Source organism: Podarcis liolepis (genome assembly GCF_965112155.1).
Source record: "Podarcis liolepis genome assembly, chromosome: 1".
Lineage (NCBI taxonomy): Eukaryota > Metazoa > Chordata > Lepidosauria > Squamata > Lacertidae > Podarcis > Podarcis liolepis.
The window spans coordinates 19106338-19124751 of NC_139554.1; the positions used below are offsets into that span (position 1 = coordinate 19106338).

At 45.4% G+C, this 18414-nt stretch overlaps 1 long non-coding RNA gene across 2 annotated transcripts in view; it reads right to left on the reverse strand.

Moving 5' to 3' along the window:
• LOC310685869 overlaps positions 1 to 18414 on the reverse strand; it is a 63546-nt gene that overhangs the window by 4062 nt on the left and 41070 nt on the right. For both annotated transcript variants that reach the window (XR_014515576.1, XR_014515577.1), the window contains exon 2: positions 15587 to 15695. This is a non-coding gene — a long non-coding RNA (uncharacterized lncRNA). The remainder of the gene's footprint in view (positions 1 to 15586; positions 15696 to 18414) is intronic.

An 18414-nucleotide genomic window follows, 5' to 3' on the forward strand; every position in this document is an offset into this window, starting at 1 on the left:
GCCTGCACCTTTCCATCCCGCCCCCAACTCACCCTGGCCTGCAATAACTTTTCAGAAAGCCATTTCTTTATTTGGGAAGTGTGTCCATAGCTGAGAATGTGCCATTTTCATTTCAGAAACCAGGCACTGTGGATATTTATTGCACCCTTAATCCAATAGGGTCCTGTAACACATGTCAAACACATTCCAGAAACATTCACGATCGCAGTGGATGTTATTGGGAAACATGCATTTTCTCAGCAACAAAATTTTGGTATTTTACCACCGGGGGTGGGGTTGGGGGTGGGGATGCGACAAACCTGGAATGAGACAGAAGCACTCTCTCCGAGGAAAGAAATCTATGCAACAAATAAGTAATGGCTATGCATTTTGTGCAAGATTGACAGCCTCTGTCCAGAAATACAGATAATAGGATGCTCACAAAAGACTCATCATTGTAAGGTATCATGGGCTCAAGGGCTGTCACATGGAAGTTAGAGCAAGCTTATTTTCTCCTACTCTGGGAGGTAGGATCCATACCAATGGCTTCAAGTTACAGGAAAGGAGATTCTGACAAAACAACAGGAAGGACTTTCTGACAGTAAGAGATGCTGGACGATGGAACAGACTTCTTTGGAGCTAGAGATTCTCTTTCCTTTTAAACAGAGTGTGCTGGTTCCGTGGGTTTCCGTGAGGCATGGTCTGAGTCCAGTCCAAGGTCGAGGGTGCAGTATTGAGGCCGTCTGTCAAAGCTGAAGCTGGGTCCAAGGCAGGGAGTCAGAAGATCTGGCAGGACAGGGTGAAGGCAGGAACTGGCTAACAACAACATTGCTCCTGCAACTTTATCTGCCCTGAGGCATAGGGCAGCCCCAGTCCACAGGTGACTCACCTCTCCTGGCCTGGAGGCGAGCACTCCTCCTGCGGGAACTTAGTTCCCTCCTTCTCTCTGCCCTGAGCCTCTGCAGCTCAGGAGAGGCTGAAGGGTTACCAGACCCAAAGGCAACCTCAGCCTCCCCTGACGGGGCTGAGAGTGGAGCACCTGCAGGCAATGGGTCCTCCATCACCTCAGGAGCCAGAGCAGACTCAGCTGGTTCCTGCACCTGAGGTTCCAGCACAGGTGAGGACCCTTCAGGCTCAAGCCCCAGCCCCGGCTCAGCTGGTTCTGGAGGTGGGGAATCCTGTGCAGGCTGGGATTCCTCAGGTTCAGCCTCCGAGTCTGAATCCCAGACCATCACACAGAGTTTGAATGGCCATTTGTCATGGATGCTTTAGTTGATATTCCTGCTTTGCAGAGGGTTGGACTAGATGACCCTTGGGTCCCTTCCAACCCAGCAACTCGATGATTGTATGATTCTCTGAGCTGGTTTCTTTGGGAAAACTGGAGTGTACAGTGGTACCTCGAGTTACAAACGCCTCTGGTTACAAACGCTTCAGGTTACAAACTCCACTAACCTGGAAGAGTTACCTCGAGTTGAGAACTTTGCCCCAGGATGAGAACGGAAATCGTGTGCCGGTGGCGCAGCGGCAGCAAGAGGCCCCATTAGCGAAAGCACACCTCTAGTTAAGAGCAGTTTCAGGTTAGGAACAGACCTCTGGAACGAACTAAGTTCATAACTAGAGGTACCACTGTATATGCTTATAATATCTGACAATTTTTATGTGCATTATAATGCATATAATAGGTGAGAATTGTTTGTATTTTTAGCATAACTGGTAAAATGTAACACACTTCTTGTCGAGATCAAGGAGCAAAGTGGTACTTGGTGGCAGGGAATCTGCATGAATAAGCTCCGCATTGTGCTTTTTCAGAAAAATCCATTCCAAGTCAGTCCTCAACACTACTTGGGGGGCTGTTTTTAAAAAGTTGTGCAGCGGGCCCTTGCTTTAATGTTAGTGTTTGCAATTTTAATGGAGAACTGTCATATATATATTACTACTGCTTTGGATTGAAAGCCCCCTTGCTGAATTTCTTTGCAGATTAGGTGAGGTACACATTATTAAAAATAAATAAAAAATAAATAAGATAGGGTCTGTGCCTGAGAGAGCCCTTATATTTATTTGCAAGGAGCCTGGTATAAGCAGAATCCCACTCTCAGTGGTGAAGAGGAAGGCTTGCTGTGGCCAATAATATTGCCATCCTCAGCAATATTTTTTCTTGCCATCCTCAGCCATTTTTTCTTTCTCCATAGGAGCAAATGTGTTGAAAATAAAATGGTAGATCACTGGGTATGGGAGTAAACCCAGTGAGAACTGGAAGAAAAGGAGGAAAACATCTAGATGTACCACACGCAATCCCCCCCACTTTAGCCCCAACACATTTTGGAATAAATATTTCTACAGGAACGACAAAGACATAAATAATATGCAACTATGATGCAGACATAAAAACTGGGTGAAACTTTACACACTCACACAACTTCAACAAAAACAGTGCTTCATAGTTACTCAATTAGAAACCTCAGAGGACAGGAAGGAAGGAGGAGTCAAACTGGAATAATTAAACTGGGCAGCTAGATTGAACTGGAGTCCATTGGCTTCAAGCCATCAATGCCCATTAAATAAATTTCTATAGTAATCTCTTCACCTGGTGGCCTTTTGCTCTGCATCATGGATTCTTCTTCATTGCCGTGTGTTTGTGCTTTACGCTAATCTGACAATTCAGAGATTAGACCAGTCTTTCTCAACCTTGGGTCCCCAGGTGTTCTTGAACTACAAATCCCATCACCCTTGACCATTGGCCATGCTGGCTAGGAACGATGGGAGCTGTAGCCCATCTCAAAGTTGAGAAAGGCTGGATTAGACCTTCTAGTTATCAGCACAAAATCATAGTGATCATGAACTGTCAATTATACAATAGGACACTGGGCTACCTTGCCTCACCCAAGCAATATTCACTTTGTTGCTCCAAGTCTTATTAGCAAGATTGGGATACTTCTTGAGTGTTGGCTACTGTCCTTTAACCGGTCACGTATTTGTAGAAATAAGCACGGCACTTCTGCTAGCAAGTCAGGCATAAGGCAAATCCACTTGGGGAATCCACTTGACACTCGGTGGAAGGTTAGATCTCCCGGGGCCTGGGTGAATTTCCCATTGCTCGTAGTACGACTCTGCAAAACTGCTAGATCCAAAGCAGCTGAGACAATAACTGAACACACTGATTAACTATAGTCAAACATCCCCTGTGCATTGAAGGTGTTCTAAGTGAGCGGAATCCATTGGTCTTCAGATGCATTCCTGACACGGCGGTAGCCTTTGTGCTGGAGTTGAAGTGGCTCCATCCGCCACTAGGTTAAAGAAAAAAGAAAGAATGGCTGATGGGAGGAGAGGAAGTATAAGCAGTGGAACCTGCTATCGCTTCTAATTTCTGGAAGGGTATTGAAAGGAACAGAGCTCTGGCGCGGGTGCATCACACACCTGAACTTTGCCTCTTTGATCTTTCCTCCGGGGTCCTTTTTGTTTCCCCCAGCCTGCTGCGGTGGAGAGGTAGGCCTCAGAAGCCTTCTGGCATCTAGCCCAGGCTTTGTGGGCCACTGGAGAGATGCATAGCTAGGTGCAGCAGTGCCCTGCGGCAGGTGTTAAAATGTTGTTCCTGGTTCCTTGGTGGTAATCACTGCAAAACAACCCTGTCTGCTCTCGTCGTATCAACAAGCAGCTTTCGCCCGGCTTGTTGCTAAGAGACGGGACGGTTGCTTACAAGTTGTTTGGTGCCTCTGACTTCCATAATTTATAATTTGTTATCTCAGCATCAAAATTGGTGTTCCGTTCCCCCCACCCCACCCCCCTTTGCTTAAATTTAATTTTATTTTGCCACAGACCTGATAATTGTTAAAAGGTTGTGACTCGGACAGCCTTGCTGTTGCTCTTATTATACGCTTGCTTTTGTAAGGTTCGGAGGGTTGGTGGAGAAGGGACGGCAGGGAGAAGAATAAGAAAATGCTATTATAAACTGCAGATGAATATCATTTTTGCCCATTAACTTTTTGCATTATATGACTGGCTGGGTCAATGGATTCCCTCAAGATTTCCTCCCTATTGAAAAACATGCTTCTGTCCAACCAAGAAGGAAATGAATTGAAATGATTTCAATTTAAACAAGAAACAAGCCGTCTCTCGCAGCTCTACACTTCAGCACCTAATGGCTGAACTCATCAATCCTACTCTTGCGAAGTTCAGCACTATAGGCATTTAACCAGTGCCAGAAATTACCCATGTGCATTAATCTAGTTCTTGTGACTACACAAAGCTTACCTCGCTAAAGTGTTTTATACTTAACACTAGTTAAATCAGCCCTGCGAGGGGGGCGGGGGCGGGCGGCGGGGGTAACGCCGGAGTGGAAATGAGAATAATTTGTAGAGTTGTTAAGTTGCAAAATAATTCTGTCACAGTTCACTGGTTAAAGGGGAGGGGGGGACTGACAAACTTATTACTATGGTCCCTGGTGGAAATTAAGAATACCAACCTGGAGTTAGGATTTAGTTGGCTGCTTAACAACATATTTATACACAAAGCGAGCCGGGCTGCATTGAGGGACATAGATTTGAATATTACAATGTCACCACCAGTGTGGCTTTAGTACTCTGCCACGGATGGAGCAATCCTCTCTGCTGTGCTAGGTTTGGACTTGGGTGTGTGGAGTCCCTGCTGTCTAGCAATGTCTGGCACTGCTAGCCTCTGCCAGTGAGGAAGAGCCAAAAGGGATCTGCGCCCAGCTGTGGCGGAGGCGACTGCCTTTGTAAACTTCAGCAACAAGGCATTTCAGGAGGGGGGGAGAGGGGAGCTGGGCTGGCAGAGAATCCAGTGCATCCTGGCATAGGCCACATTTGGACCGTACATTTAGAGCACTGTGAAGCCACTGCAAAGAATCCTGGGAACTGTAGTTTGTTAAGGGTGCTGAGAGTTTTTGGGAGACCCCTGTTCCCCTGAGAGAAATACAATTCCCAGAATGGTTCAACAACCAATCCCTCTTCACAGGGAACTCTGTGAAAGGAACAGGAGCCTCCTAACACTTCTCAGCTCCTTTAACAAGCTACAGCTCCCAGAATTCTTTGGGGGGGGGCTATGGCCGCTTAAAGTAGTATCATAGTGCTTTGAATTTATTGTGTGAATGTGGCCTTAGTCCTCTTGCTGCTGCACAATGAAGGAAAGAAAGTCACGTTAACCACAATATCTACATCTATTTCATAAATAAATAAATCTCTAGCATTGGAAATGTCCTCTATGGACAGCTGCTGGATTCCTAAAAACTGCTTTGATTTCACCCAAACACAATTTTTTGATTAAAGCAGCCTCACTGGTTCCCTATTTGAGTGCTGTGTTATTTGGTTCTACAGAGCACAGATTAACCATTCCCAGCATGAAGCAGCGGAAGGGAGAAACTGGTCCAATTGGGGAGCAATTTCATCTGTATGTGCAAACAAAACAAAGCAAAGTAATTACTCCAGAAATTGCCACAGGAATAGAATCAGATGCGTTTGCTTTGGGATGAAGAGAAATTAAATATGCAATGGGGCATTGTGCCCCCTCCCCACTTTGGCGGTGTAGGAAAGGGAGGCCAGGGAAGGAGAGAGAGAGAGAGAGAGAGAGATCACTAAGGATCAGATCAGTTTGGGAATGGCTAGGAAGAACCAGGAAAAGCTGGCTTATGCACTAGTAGTGAGTCCATTCTTTGAATATGATGCTGTCCTCACACAAGACCGAGGTATCAGCAGACTCAGGGGAACCTTAATGCTTGCATACATGATAAGTAAAAGGTAAAGGTAAAGGACCCCTGGATGGCTACGTCCAGTCAAAGGCGACTATGGGGTTGCGGTCAGGGACGCGGACTTATAAAAAATATTGGGGGGGCCCGGGAAAGTTCATGAATAATAAATAAGCTCATGAATATGCAGATAAAGTGGCGCCGCCGCCTCGTGAGCGAATAGGGGAGAGCGTGCTGCTCATCTCGTTTCAGGCCAAGGGAGCTGGCATTTGTCCGCAGACAGCTTTCTGGGACATGTGGTCAGCATGACTAAACCACTTCTGGTGTAACAGAACACTGTGACGGAAACCAGAGCACATGGAAATGGTGTTTACCTTCCTGCTGCAGCGGGACCTATTTATCTACGTGCACTGGTGTGCTTTCGAACGGCTAGGGTGGCAGGAGCTGAGACAGAGCAATGGGAGCTTGCTCCGTCGTGGGGATTTGAACCACCGACTTTCTGATTGGCAAGCCCAAGAGGCTGAGTATTTTATATCACAGCGCCACCCGCATCCCACATGATAGATAGGAGAAAACCCTAAGGGGAAAAGATCTACCAATCAGTGGGAACTGAGCATGCCAAGTAGGCACAGAATGCTGGCTTCCTATTGGTCTGGAACACAACAGGGGATGGGGAAAGGGGATGGAATGGTGTGTCCAGGAAAAGGGCATGGAATGAGAACACTGCATACTGCAACATTATGTTACTGGCCCCACTTGTGCAAATGTACTAGTAAGGACCCGGCGGGATCCATGTGAAAGTGATTACAGCAGGGAAGAGGAGTGAAATAATTTGCTGGGATGGAATTTCACTGTCATCTTGCACTGTGGACTATATATCAGCATGTCCATAAACCTTACTGTATTATTTAGCGCTAAAGGGAGCTACTGGGTGACAGTGATGTTTCAGTGGGTTTGAAACTGCTTTATCAGCCCAACTAGTGAGATATTCTCTACTACTAGGCCATTGCACTGGGCTTGAGATTCTCTAGTCAGCAGCTCTGCAGGGCCACAGTCAGAGTTGAGCCTTTCTCAGGTCTGATATCTGGGATCCATTTTCATGGAAAGAGGACCTGGGGCCTTCTAGATGCAAAAAGTGTGCTTTGAAGTGCACAAAATTTCAACCAAAGTGCTCCAGGGGTTGGAACAACTCCCTTTAGAGGAAATATTTCAAAACTTGAGGCATTTTAGTACAGGGAGGTGAGGCAAGTAACGGAGGACATGACAAAGGCATGTGAAATTATGCACGATGTTTACTAGGGTTGAGAAGAAACTATTTATTGCCACAATTTATATACTGCTTGTGTTGGTGGTGGGGGGAGGCATATGGTCGACTAACAATGAGTTTAAGTGAATTAAAAATGAATTTAAACCATAAAATCAGAGTCTAGTTAAAAACCTGCTTCCATTTTTTAAAAAGAAAGTATTCATGAAGCGCTGGAAGGTCAACAGGGAGCGGGGCCCCATCTGACCTCAGCCAGAAGGGAGTTTCACAAAATTGGGTGCACAATACTGAATGCACTGAATATTGAATCAAGATTTACTGGCAGATTACCTGGGTGAGCTCGAGTAGATCTGTAAGGGTTTATGATTCCCAGGTGTCTAACAAAGTCAATCTCATCCTCCCAAATTAGGTTGCTGAGATGAAGAAAACTAACCAGGAGTAGACTTTTGTGTGAAATCCCAGTGAGATCAGTTTGGGGCTCATCCAGCCTTCCTTTTGTGCCATGTTTCTAGGCACAGGTCCGGGCTTTAAAGCTCTGTGTCTGAGAGTTTTGTTGTTGGGGTTTTTTTGTCCCAGGGCTTTCACTGGAGAAACCCTAAGTTTTACCTCTGAATCGGATCAAACAGCAATAAGGTTTTCTGCAGATTGACATTTGCTCTGATTCCTACGGTGCCTGACAGTCTTGACAGACGGCACAAGGTAAGCCTTTCCTCTTTTTGATCATTTTCATTTTCATTTTTCAGTTTAACAACAATAACAATCAATTACGTTTACATACATACTTGTATTGACTTCCCTCCTCTCCTTCCTAGGTTTCTTGTAAAAACTGCATCTCCCCCTTAACTCCTTTTGTTTGTTACTCTCTACAATTCCTCCAAAATCACCTTTTAACTGCTTGATATTAAATTAATCCTGCTGATGTATTTAATGTGTGCAATAATTTTTAGATAGTCCACATATCTCCCCCATTCTTTGTCAAACCTTCTTTCTTCTTGATTTCTTAATCTTCCTATAAGTTTTGCCATTTCTTCATAGTCCATTAACTTTGCTTGCCATTCTTCCTTCGTTGGGACAGTGTCCTCTTTCCATCTCTGAGGCAAACCTATCCTGACCCAGTCTGATGTCACAAGTGCCTTGCCAGGATACTCCAAGTCAGCCTTTCTCAGCTTCATGTCCTCCAGAGGTTTTGGCCAATGGTCACAGACCGCAGGGCTTGTATTCCAGCAACATCTTGCGAGACCACTTACAGCCCTTAACTTTCCCATCCTACCATACCCTCAAAAAACCCCCAAAATTAAAAACTAGTCCTTGCTTCAAATAGGCTACCTATTGTGTATTTTATGTACTGATTTTATTGTGCACCAATAAGTTATGACATTCTGAAGTTTTCTACAAAAAATAATATTAAACAATAATATAAGTGTAGGATAGACAGCATCTTAAAAAGCAGAGACATCACCTTGCCGACAAAGGCCCGTTTAGGTAAAGCTATGGTTTTCCCAGTAGTGATGTATGGAAGTGAGAGCTGGACCATAAAGAAGGCTGATCGCCGAAGAATTGATGCTTTTGAATTATGGTGCTGGAGGAGACTCTTGAGAGTCCCATGGACTGCAAGAAGATCAAACCTATCTGTTCTGAAGGAAATCAGCCCTGAGTGTTCACTGGAAGGACAGGTCCTGAAGCTGAGGCTCCAATACTTTGGCCACCTCATGAGAAGAGAAGACTCCCTAGAAAAGACCCTGATGTTGGGAAAGATCACAAGGAGAAGGGGACGACAGAGGACGAGTTGGTTGGATAGTGTTCTTGAAGCTATGAACATGAGTTTGACCAAACTGCAGGAGGCAGTGGAGGACAGGAGTGCCTGGAATGCTCTGGTCCATGGGGTCATGAAGAGTCGGACACGACTAAATGACTAAACAACAACAACAACAAGTGTAGGAAATTATGCATTGAGCAGACCTGGGAAAGTTTTGCTCCTTCTCTCATAACACTAAAAACTCATGGGCATCTAATGAAGCAGAATGCCGAAAGATTCAGGACAGAGAAAAGAAAGTACCTATTCGCACAGCACAGAGATGAATTTTGCAGCTCCTTTCTACAGGAGGTGGTGACAGGCACTAAAGTGGATGGCTGTAAAAGAGGATTAGACAAATTCGTGGAGGTAAAGGTAAATGACACCTGGATGGTTAAGTCCAGTCAAAGGTGACTATGGGGTTGCGGCGCTCATCTCGCTTCCAGGTCGATGGAGCTGGCATTTGTCCAAAGACAGATTTCTAGGCCATGTGGCCAGCATGACTAAACCGCTTCTGGTGCAATGGAACACTGTGACAGAAACCAGAGCGCACGGAAACACCATTTACCTTCCTGCTACAGCAGTACCTATTTATCTACTTGCACTGGCATGCTTTCGAACTGCTAGGTTGGCAGGAGTTGGGACAGAGCAACGGGAGCTCGTGGGGATTCAAACTGCTGACCTTCTGATCGGCAAGCCCAAGAGGCTCAGTGGTTTAGACCATAGCGCCACCCACGTCATGGTGGTAAAGGCTATGAATGGCTGCTAACTATGATGGAGGAGGAGGAGGAGTTTGGATTTGATATTCCGCTCTATCACTACTCGAAGAAGTCTCAAAGTGGCTAACATTCTCCTTTCCCTTCCTCCCCCACAACAAACACTCTGTGAGGTGAGTGGGGCTGAGAGACTTCAGAGAAGTGTGACTAGCCCAATGTCACCCAGCAGCTGCATGTGGAGGAGCGGAGACGCGAACCCGGTTCCCCAGATTATGAGACTACCACTCTTAACCACTACACCACAGTGGCTCTCTATGCTTTGCCTTCACAGTCGGAGGCAGTATGCTTCTGAATTCCAGTTGCTAGAACCCACAGGAAAGGAGAGTGTTGTTGCCCTCAGGTCCTGTTTGCAGGCTTCCTTTAGGGTTCTGGAGGGTCACTGTGAGAACAGGATGCTGGACTAGATGGGACACTGACCTGATCCATCAGGCTGTGTGCCTACAGTGTGGTCAGACAAGAGGAGGGAGAAGAAGGAAGGGTAAAAAAAGAGAGAAAGAAGGGAGGTGTGTGGGTTTTTTTAACAGAAGTGGACTACCTCTAACATGCCAGATGTTGATGAACACTGATTTTCATCAGCCCCAACCAGGGATAATGAGAGTGATAGTTCCACAGCTTCTGGATGACACTAGGTTTATCACTCAGGTGCAGAAAAACAACAACAAAACTAAATTTGAGGAGCTGAGCCTTCTGTTTTAATTGGGACTGAGAACTGAGGGGTTAAGCTAAAATCTGCATGGAATTCAATACATTCTCACTGGACACATTTCACTTAAAAAAATAAATAGATCACCTTGTCGTTAGCTTTAAGTAATTGTGCCCAATTATTTCCACATCTCTTTGCTGGCCTTCTAGAATTCCAGACCCTTCGGAATCTATACTCTCTCATTCTCCTCTCCATGTGTGTGTGTGCGCGCACGCACACACACACACGCACACACACACACACACTCTCTTTGGTTGAGCCAGAAGGGGAAAAGGAATCAGAGGTGAGTTCCCATTACTAATTTAGCTGAAGCCCACCTGTGAAAACATGAGAAAGGTATCCAGGGGGCTGTCTTCGGTTGTGCACTCAGGTGCGTCCACAGTCTAATCAGCCGCTTTGTCTCTGGGCCTCTGCCAAAAAACTGATGAGTTATTCTACCATGCAAAATCAATGTCTGCTCAGCAGGCCAAATCCTAGGCTGGCGGGAGTTGGGGGTGGGAGGAAGACGGTAGCAAAAGCTGGTGGGCCATTATCCGTATATATCATTCCAGAATTCAAATTTGATTGTTGTTGTTTTTAACTTCTTTTTCTTTTACAAGTACGCCCTCTTCTCTGAACTGCGGTCGCATTCGATGTGTTCCGAAGGAGAGAAAACACTTAGCGTTCGCGAAGGGCCAGGCAAGTTTTGAGAAAGGTTTGGAATGCTTCTCTTTCATGATCGATTTAAACCTCAGCACAGACAAGGAAGGAATGTGGCACGGGGGGGGGGGACATCCCCTGCAACTTGTTTCAAAAGTTCTAACATGCTCTCCTTTCTTCGGCTGCAAACATTATTTTCTAGACTATAATTATAATCAATCTTTCTCCTTCTCTTTTCCTACTAGTTAACTGGGATTAAGATGCCAGATCAAACTGCTGCGTATTAGCAATGTGCAGAGACAACAAGATTTGCCTTCTTATCCGTATCTGTAGCATCTGGAAGCAACCTGGTCTGTTTTGAACACACTTGGGCGACATCTTCACTATACAGTCATACCTCGGAAGTAGAACACCTTGCGAGTCAAACGTTTCGGCTCCTGAATGCCGCAAACCCAGAAAGTGAGTGTTTGCGAACGTTCTTTGGAATCCGAACATCAGACGTGGCTTACGCGGCTTGTGATTGGCTGCAGGAGCTTCTTGCAGCCAATTGAAAGCCGTGCCTTGGTTTCTGAACTTCCAGAATGGATTCCGTTCGACCTCTGAGGTACGACTGTACCTTTAAAGCAGTGTAATACCACTTTAAACAGTCATGGCTTCTGCAAAGAGTCCTGGGGGCTGTATTTTCTTAAAGGGTGCTGAGAGTTGTTAGGAGACCCCTGTTCAGAGCTGCAAATTCCCACAGTTCCCTGGGAAGACGGATTGATGGTTAAACCACTCTAGGAACCAAGGAAAATAAGGCAGACACAGCTCCTTCCAATGACCAGGAGAGAGCGGTGGGGTCAAGGACAATGGCACAACTCCAGCCATGGAAGGAGCAATGGGTTTGGTGCCAACAATCTGCCCTGCATTGCCAGCACTGGTGCTCTGTATCCTTCACCCCACCTTTTTTTACATAAAATTTTCAGAGTCTAAGACATGGTCATGGGACTAAATCAAAAGTGCTCATGGCTATGATGGCACAAATCCCTTTCTGTTTTTCACCAGTATGATAGGGAGGCCATTGGGTTTTTTTTGCGTGTGTTCTTGGGTTCGGTGCCCTCTAATGCCCATCTCAGATCCTATCTGCTTACCAAGGTGCAAGGCAACACTATGAAGGCATTGACCAAAATCAAGACTCTATTATACCAACCACTCAATATTCTCAATGGAGAGGGTACGTTAAGAAATATGTTTGAATGTTGAATGTGTAAATTTTTGTCTTGAGTCAGTGGATAAAACAATTGCCATTAGATGTGCTGCTGTATAAGTGTTTAATGGTTCTTGTATTTATATTTGTATTTGTAAGAAGAAGAAGTTCTCTATGTCTAAGTCTGCATTCACATGGCTGATGATCCCATTCCCCCAACGTTTCCCTGTTAATTTCACTTTATATTTGAGTTTTGCACAATTTGAAAGCCATTTCTGGAAAACTAATGGAATATAGCACGTGTTTAGTGCTTATTCCCATGTTACGTGATTCCAGAAAATATCTATTTACAGCCCCATATACCTGTAAAAGTGACGGAATTTGGGGTGGGATACTGCTTTCTTACTGTTTTCATGAGTGAACTGAAGCAGTGATGATTCCCAACAACTTCAGTGTTGTGTCAAACCACGGCCACTTGTGCGAATGAAATTTAGCCTGCCATGCTGGTATACCCGGAAAAAAGCCACAATCCCATAATGCAACAGGTGTCACAGTGTGAAAGGAACATTAGGAAATGAGACATAAGTGGCAGCACTACAATCTAGAAAACCAACCCAATATTACCCACTTCTGAATGCACCTCGAAAGTGGTATGTGTAATGGTGAATTTGGAGTGTGTAAAACAGGAAAAGAGGAATGGATAAGCAGAAAAGAACTATATAACCATTAAAACAACAGCACTGCAATCCACATTCACAAATATTTGGGGACTCTTACTTGTTTAATATATTCCTAAGTTTTCTATCCGTTCCAAACCACATTATGTCTACAAAGGCAAGCAGGAAGAAAGGAGCGCAATGCATTAAAGTGTGATGGTGAATATGGACTAATAGGATAGCTACAGATACCTCACTATTTCCCCTAATAGTTTCTAAAACTCCTTTGCCACCGGAGCACGGCGTAATTGCTAATCCATATGCATCACTGCTGCGTTTACGTCTAAACAGAAGGTAAAATGCATCTACCTTCCACGGCGTATCCTTTTGAATGTCTTAAGCCTGCAAGAAATGCACATGAATAGTAATGTCTTCCCTCAGGATGGTTTTGAACTGGCACTCTTGAGAGGAAACTTACAGCGGAGGAAGCCTGACGTGCCACCCGAGTCTCTTTTAATTAGCGCACACATGTGTCCCCTCTCCATATCCCCTGTCCCGCTTCAAAGGTATGGTTAAAATGTCTGCCATTTCATTTTAGCATCAGCCCGCGCTCCGTGCTGATGTTCGTCAGGCTAAACTCAAAACACCATTTTCTCTCTCTCCCCCCCCCCGCCCCTCCGCTTTTTATGCTGTTCCCACATGCAGAGTGGCGCTTTTTGTTGGCTGCCGAAGAACTAAGTGTTTTTTGGCAGTGTGTTGGTCCTGGACCGAAGCCACGCAAGCAACTCTTCCAGAGTCAGAAAGGCCCAGAGGATTAGAGATCAATGGATTTAGTTATCTGGTGAAGTCCCCCTGCCTCTCTGGTGCCATTAATAGGATTTTGCTATTGTGAAAGGCACCTGAACCTTCCCCCTTTGCATGCTAATCTGAGCAAACTGGGGCTTAATGCTGGATTGCTTATTGTCAGCAAGATTATTATTTATTTTCTTACTCCTACTGTATCTCTGGAAAACTTTATTTTACACAGTAGTCCGATGGATTGAAAATCTCTTGTGCGGCGGGATGGAGAGGCAAGCTTTGTAAACCCGCAAATTCTTTCCCTCCTTGGATTAACATCTGAGCCAGAGAAGAATTGCTGACACTTAATCCCCAAATGCAGTTAGATCAACATGTTGCTTATATGGCTAAAACTGGGGTGGGGAGATAAAAGCCCACACCTAGTGAAGGGACTGTTGCATTTACTAGTTCCTATATTTTTAATGGAACTAATTTACTTCATTAGGATGCATGGGCATGTGTAGAAAGAAGGTGCAAGTGAAAATCTGAGGGTAGGAAGAACTGCCCCCCACGGCAGAGGTTCAATAGGAGGTGGGTTCTCTCCTTCTAACCTTGGGTATTGCCCTTGAAAACTGAATCAAACCGTCCCCAACTCAGTGCAGCAGCATCACCCCAGAGAAAGGAGCTCCAAATTCAGGGTGTGTTCACATTACGGCATAGTGAAGTTGTTGTTTTTCTGGGGTGTTTCACAGCTCTCTTTCTCTCTCTCTCTCTCTCCCCTCTTCCACCAGCTGTTCCCACCAGCTAAGCTTCAATTGATCAGGGAGTGCTGACGAGGAGGGGACATATTTTCTATGGAAAGGTGTTCACACCTTGGCTAGAGACAAATTAGGAAGGGTGTAAGGACTTGGATTAAAAACCCAGCACTGGGTTTGGCCACCTCATGAGAAGAGAAGACTCCCTAGAAAAGACCCTGGTTGATGGTTGGACAGTGTTCTCGAAGCTACAAGCATGAGTTTGACCAAACTGCGGGAGGCAGTGGAAGACAGGAGTGCCTGGCGTGCTCTGGTCCATGGGGTCATGAAGAGTCGGACACGACTAAACAACAACAAAATTCTTAAACGAAACAGTATTGTAGCCCTTTGTCTTTCACAAATAAAAAAAGAAAAGAAAAACTGAGCCTCATGTTCAATATATACAGTGCTTTCTCCTTGAAACACTGTGGCAAGGCAGGGCAAGCCAAGATGCCAAGTTCATTCAACTCTATTATTCCCTACTTGCCAGAGGTTCTCAAATCTTTTCTGTCAATGAGAAAGCAGTATCTTCAAAGTCCCATTAATACAGCTCCATCAAACGAATTACCAAAATATCCCTGCAAAGCTGCAGCCACAATCCCATTCAGAAGTGAATTCATTGCATTCAATGGAGCCTGTTCCCAAGTAAGTGTGCTATAAGGTGCTTAAATTTGTGGTTCTTGTAATACAGTCAGACTGGTGTGATGACAACACTTTTTTATTTTAGAAATTTCTGTTTTGTGTTGTAGATTGCAGGAAGACAGAACATGTCTCAGGGTCACATTTTAGATTAATGTTCAGTTTGGATGAATTTGCAGCCATACAATGGCAGCACCAGGAAAAAGAACAATTGGTGGAGTACAGAAGGGGCAAATTATATTTCTAGATGGGCAAGAAAGACAAATAAGAGCACATGTTAATGACAGCAGTTCAGAAATGGGGGGCAAGCTCCTTGTATGGACCCTTGCCCTCTTGGATGTGAGGGCAGCCATAGCAAAGTTGTCTCTGGGAACGCAAACTAAAAAAGGGCATTTGGGGAAGGCAAGCACACAGAGAGGCAGCTGCTGGACCTCCCCTGCTCACTGCTTCTACCCTCTAGATCACATCACTTTTCAGACGTTTGGCAGAAAGCCTTGTTAGTTTGTCCTTAAATGAAACCACAGCATTCTTTTGGGGAAAGCCTTTCTGGTTACGAAACAAGCATCAAAAACAAACAATTGAATAACTTTAGTTTCTGCAGACTTGCAAATTTGGGTTTCCCAAATGCACTTGGTAGAGGGGGGCGGGGGGGGGATCTATCAGTTGCCAAAGCGAAAGATTACCTAGAATGTTCCTTTTATTGCTGGTCTTCTTCTTAAAGTATGGCAGAGAGGAGATGGTCAACCTTCCGGCTTCCTGTCTTGCTCCTGTTGCGTTTCTCAAGAAGTGAAACTGTGTAGAAAGAAAAAAGAAAAGGAAGGAAGGAGGCAGGGAGGGAGGGAGGGAGGGAAGAAAGACTCCTGCGCTTGGTCTTATCTATTATGTGTTAATTGAAAACATCTGCAGGTACCCTTTGTTTGTTTTATTCTCAACCTATGTAAGCATAAACCCTCTATTCCATATGGCAAGCATGATTAAATGGTTTAGTTTAGCATTCACTGGCTTCACCCCCGCACCCTCAAAACAGCACTCGTTCTCCATGTCACTGCATACTTAATCCAGCCGCTGCTAAGCAAAGAGATCTAAGCGAAGTGGTTCTAAGGAACAAAGCCAAATGGTGAGCCAGAGTAGGGCAGAGCACAGGAATATGCTACTGCTCTAGCAAGGGAGATGGTAAGAAAGGTGTAGCTAGTGCTGAGTCCACGTTCCTGAGACTTTCTCCTTCTTATGACAGCTCTGAGTAGGTTGGTGAGGTCATCTTCTATCCAATTGAAGGGCAACAGGTGAGGGACTCATAGGACATGTTTGTTCTACATTGCTGGCCACTGAAGGCTGTGAATAAGGACTAGATCCACTCACTGAATATTTGAGTTTGGATGCACTAATTGAGGCATGTATAAAACCCACAAGGTACATCATTCAGACTATGTTGGATGCATGATCATGTCTGGTGGGGATGGGTAATCAGACCTGGATGGGTTGGGTAGTCTACATAGCAGACTGCATTATTATTATGATTATTATTAGTAGTAGTAGTACACCACCCAGCTGTCCTGGATGCATCAGGGCCTGAGATCCTATGGGAGACTTCAGATGGTACATGAAGTCCTCTTTGCTTTCCCCACTTGCTTTTGAGAGACAATGTGAGGAAGAGAGGCCCGAAGGGATTCATTTGCAGCCCAAATTTCCAAATCCATTTCAGACCTCGACTGCATACACACTATGCATGTAAAACACATTTCTCCCTCCACCCAAGAAAATCTGGGAACTATAGGGTCTGGCAGTGGTAGTAGTAGTAATAATAGTAGTAGTAGCAGTAGTAAAATTTTATTTGTATCCCGCCCTCAGAGCAGCTAACAGAGCTCAGAGCGGCTAAACAACAAGTAAAAATAACACAGTGTACATAAAATCACACAGTCAATTAATTAAAATACATTCTAAAATCAATTCAGAATCAAATCAATGGCAACCATTGGGTTAGAGTTCTATGAGGATTTCAGAAGGAGAGAGGGGAGTCAGACTGTGCCTTGGCCAAAGGCCCAGCAGAACAGCTCCGTCTTGCATGCCCTGCGGAAAGCTATCAAGTCCCACGGGGCCCTTGTCTCTTGTGACAGAGCATTCCACCAGATTGGGGCCACATCCAAAAAAGCCCTGGCTCTGGTCCAGGCCAGCCTAACCTCCCTGTGGCCCGGGATCTCCAAGATGTTTTTATTTGAAGACCGTAAGGTCCTCCGTGGGACATACCAGGAGAGGCAGCCCCGTAGGTACGAGGGTCCTAGGCCATATAGGGCTTTAAAGGTTAAAACCAGCACCTTAAACCTGATCCTGTACTCCACCGGGAGCCAGTGTAGCTGGTACAGTACCAGGTGAATGAGATCCCACGGCGAGGACCATGTAAGGAGTCTCGCCACAGCATTCTGCACCCGCTGGAGTTTCTGGGCCAGTCTCAAGGGCAGCCCCATGTGGAGTGAGTTACAATAATCAAGCCTGGAGGTGATCATCGCATAGATCACAGTGGCTAGGTCAGGATGAGAAAGGTAAGGGACCAACTGCTTAGCTTGGCAGAGATGAAAAAATGCCGCCTTAGTTATAGCTGCAGTAAACTACAAATCCCATGATTTATTTTTTTTTAAGTGGAAATGTGCTTCAAATGTATGGTGTGTACACAGCCCTGGACAAAGGTGGGATATTAGATGTGGGCCATCTTTCCCCGAGAGAGGACCACATTTCCTCATGGGAAATGAGGAAATGGAGGTTGTCCACTTGCTAGCAGTGGATAGGGCAAGAGTCGGAAATAGGCAAGGAGCAGAGCCAAGGATGAGTGGTTCTACCCCTTCCCTCTCTCTTTCCACCACTACCCCTTGTCTCTTCCACAACCCCATTCCTGCCGCTTCTCCCCTCCTTGCCATCCCCATGAAACTAGACTCTAGGCCCACAAGTTGCGTCCCCTAACCCTCAGCGGCATGGAGCGCGATCCGTATGGGCTGTGATCCAAAAGCAATTGCGTGTGGGGTCCAGAAACCCTGTACGCTACTCCCTCATTGCTTAGCCCTGTGTGAAGGAAGGAGGTGCTGGTGGGGGGAATATAATCCCTAATGAGATCCATTTCTAAGAATAGATCAAATGTGACACAGCTGCGACTGATTAAATGTGAAGGGCTTCTTCAATGCGCTAATAAATTACAGCAACTTTCCGGGCATGTTTTTCTTTCTTTTACTCTCTCCCCCGTTCTCTATCTGCGGCACTTAATTTGGGATATCTGTCAACAGCTCCCTCACGCCAGGCAGCAAATACGGAAACCTTCTCCCCTGTACCTGCTTCTTCCCATCCTCGGTCTGCCTCGCTGCTAGCATTATCTCCAGGCCTGTGTTTGTTAAGTTAATGCAGTCGTACCTGGGTCCTTCCCCTCATTTCAAAGCATGTCTTCCTTCGCTATTCCTTCTAGTAGCACTCCCCAATGGGTTGCTCGTATCAGTCCACAGTGACTGATTTACACACTATATAGACTCGG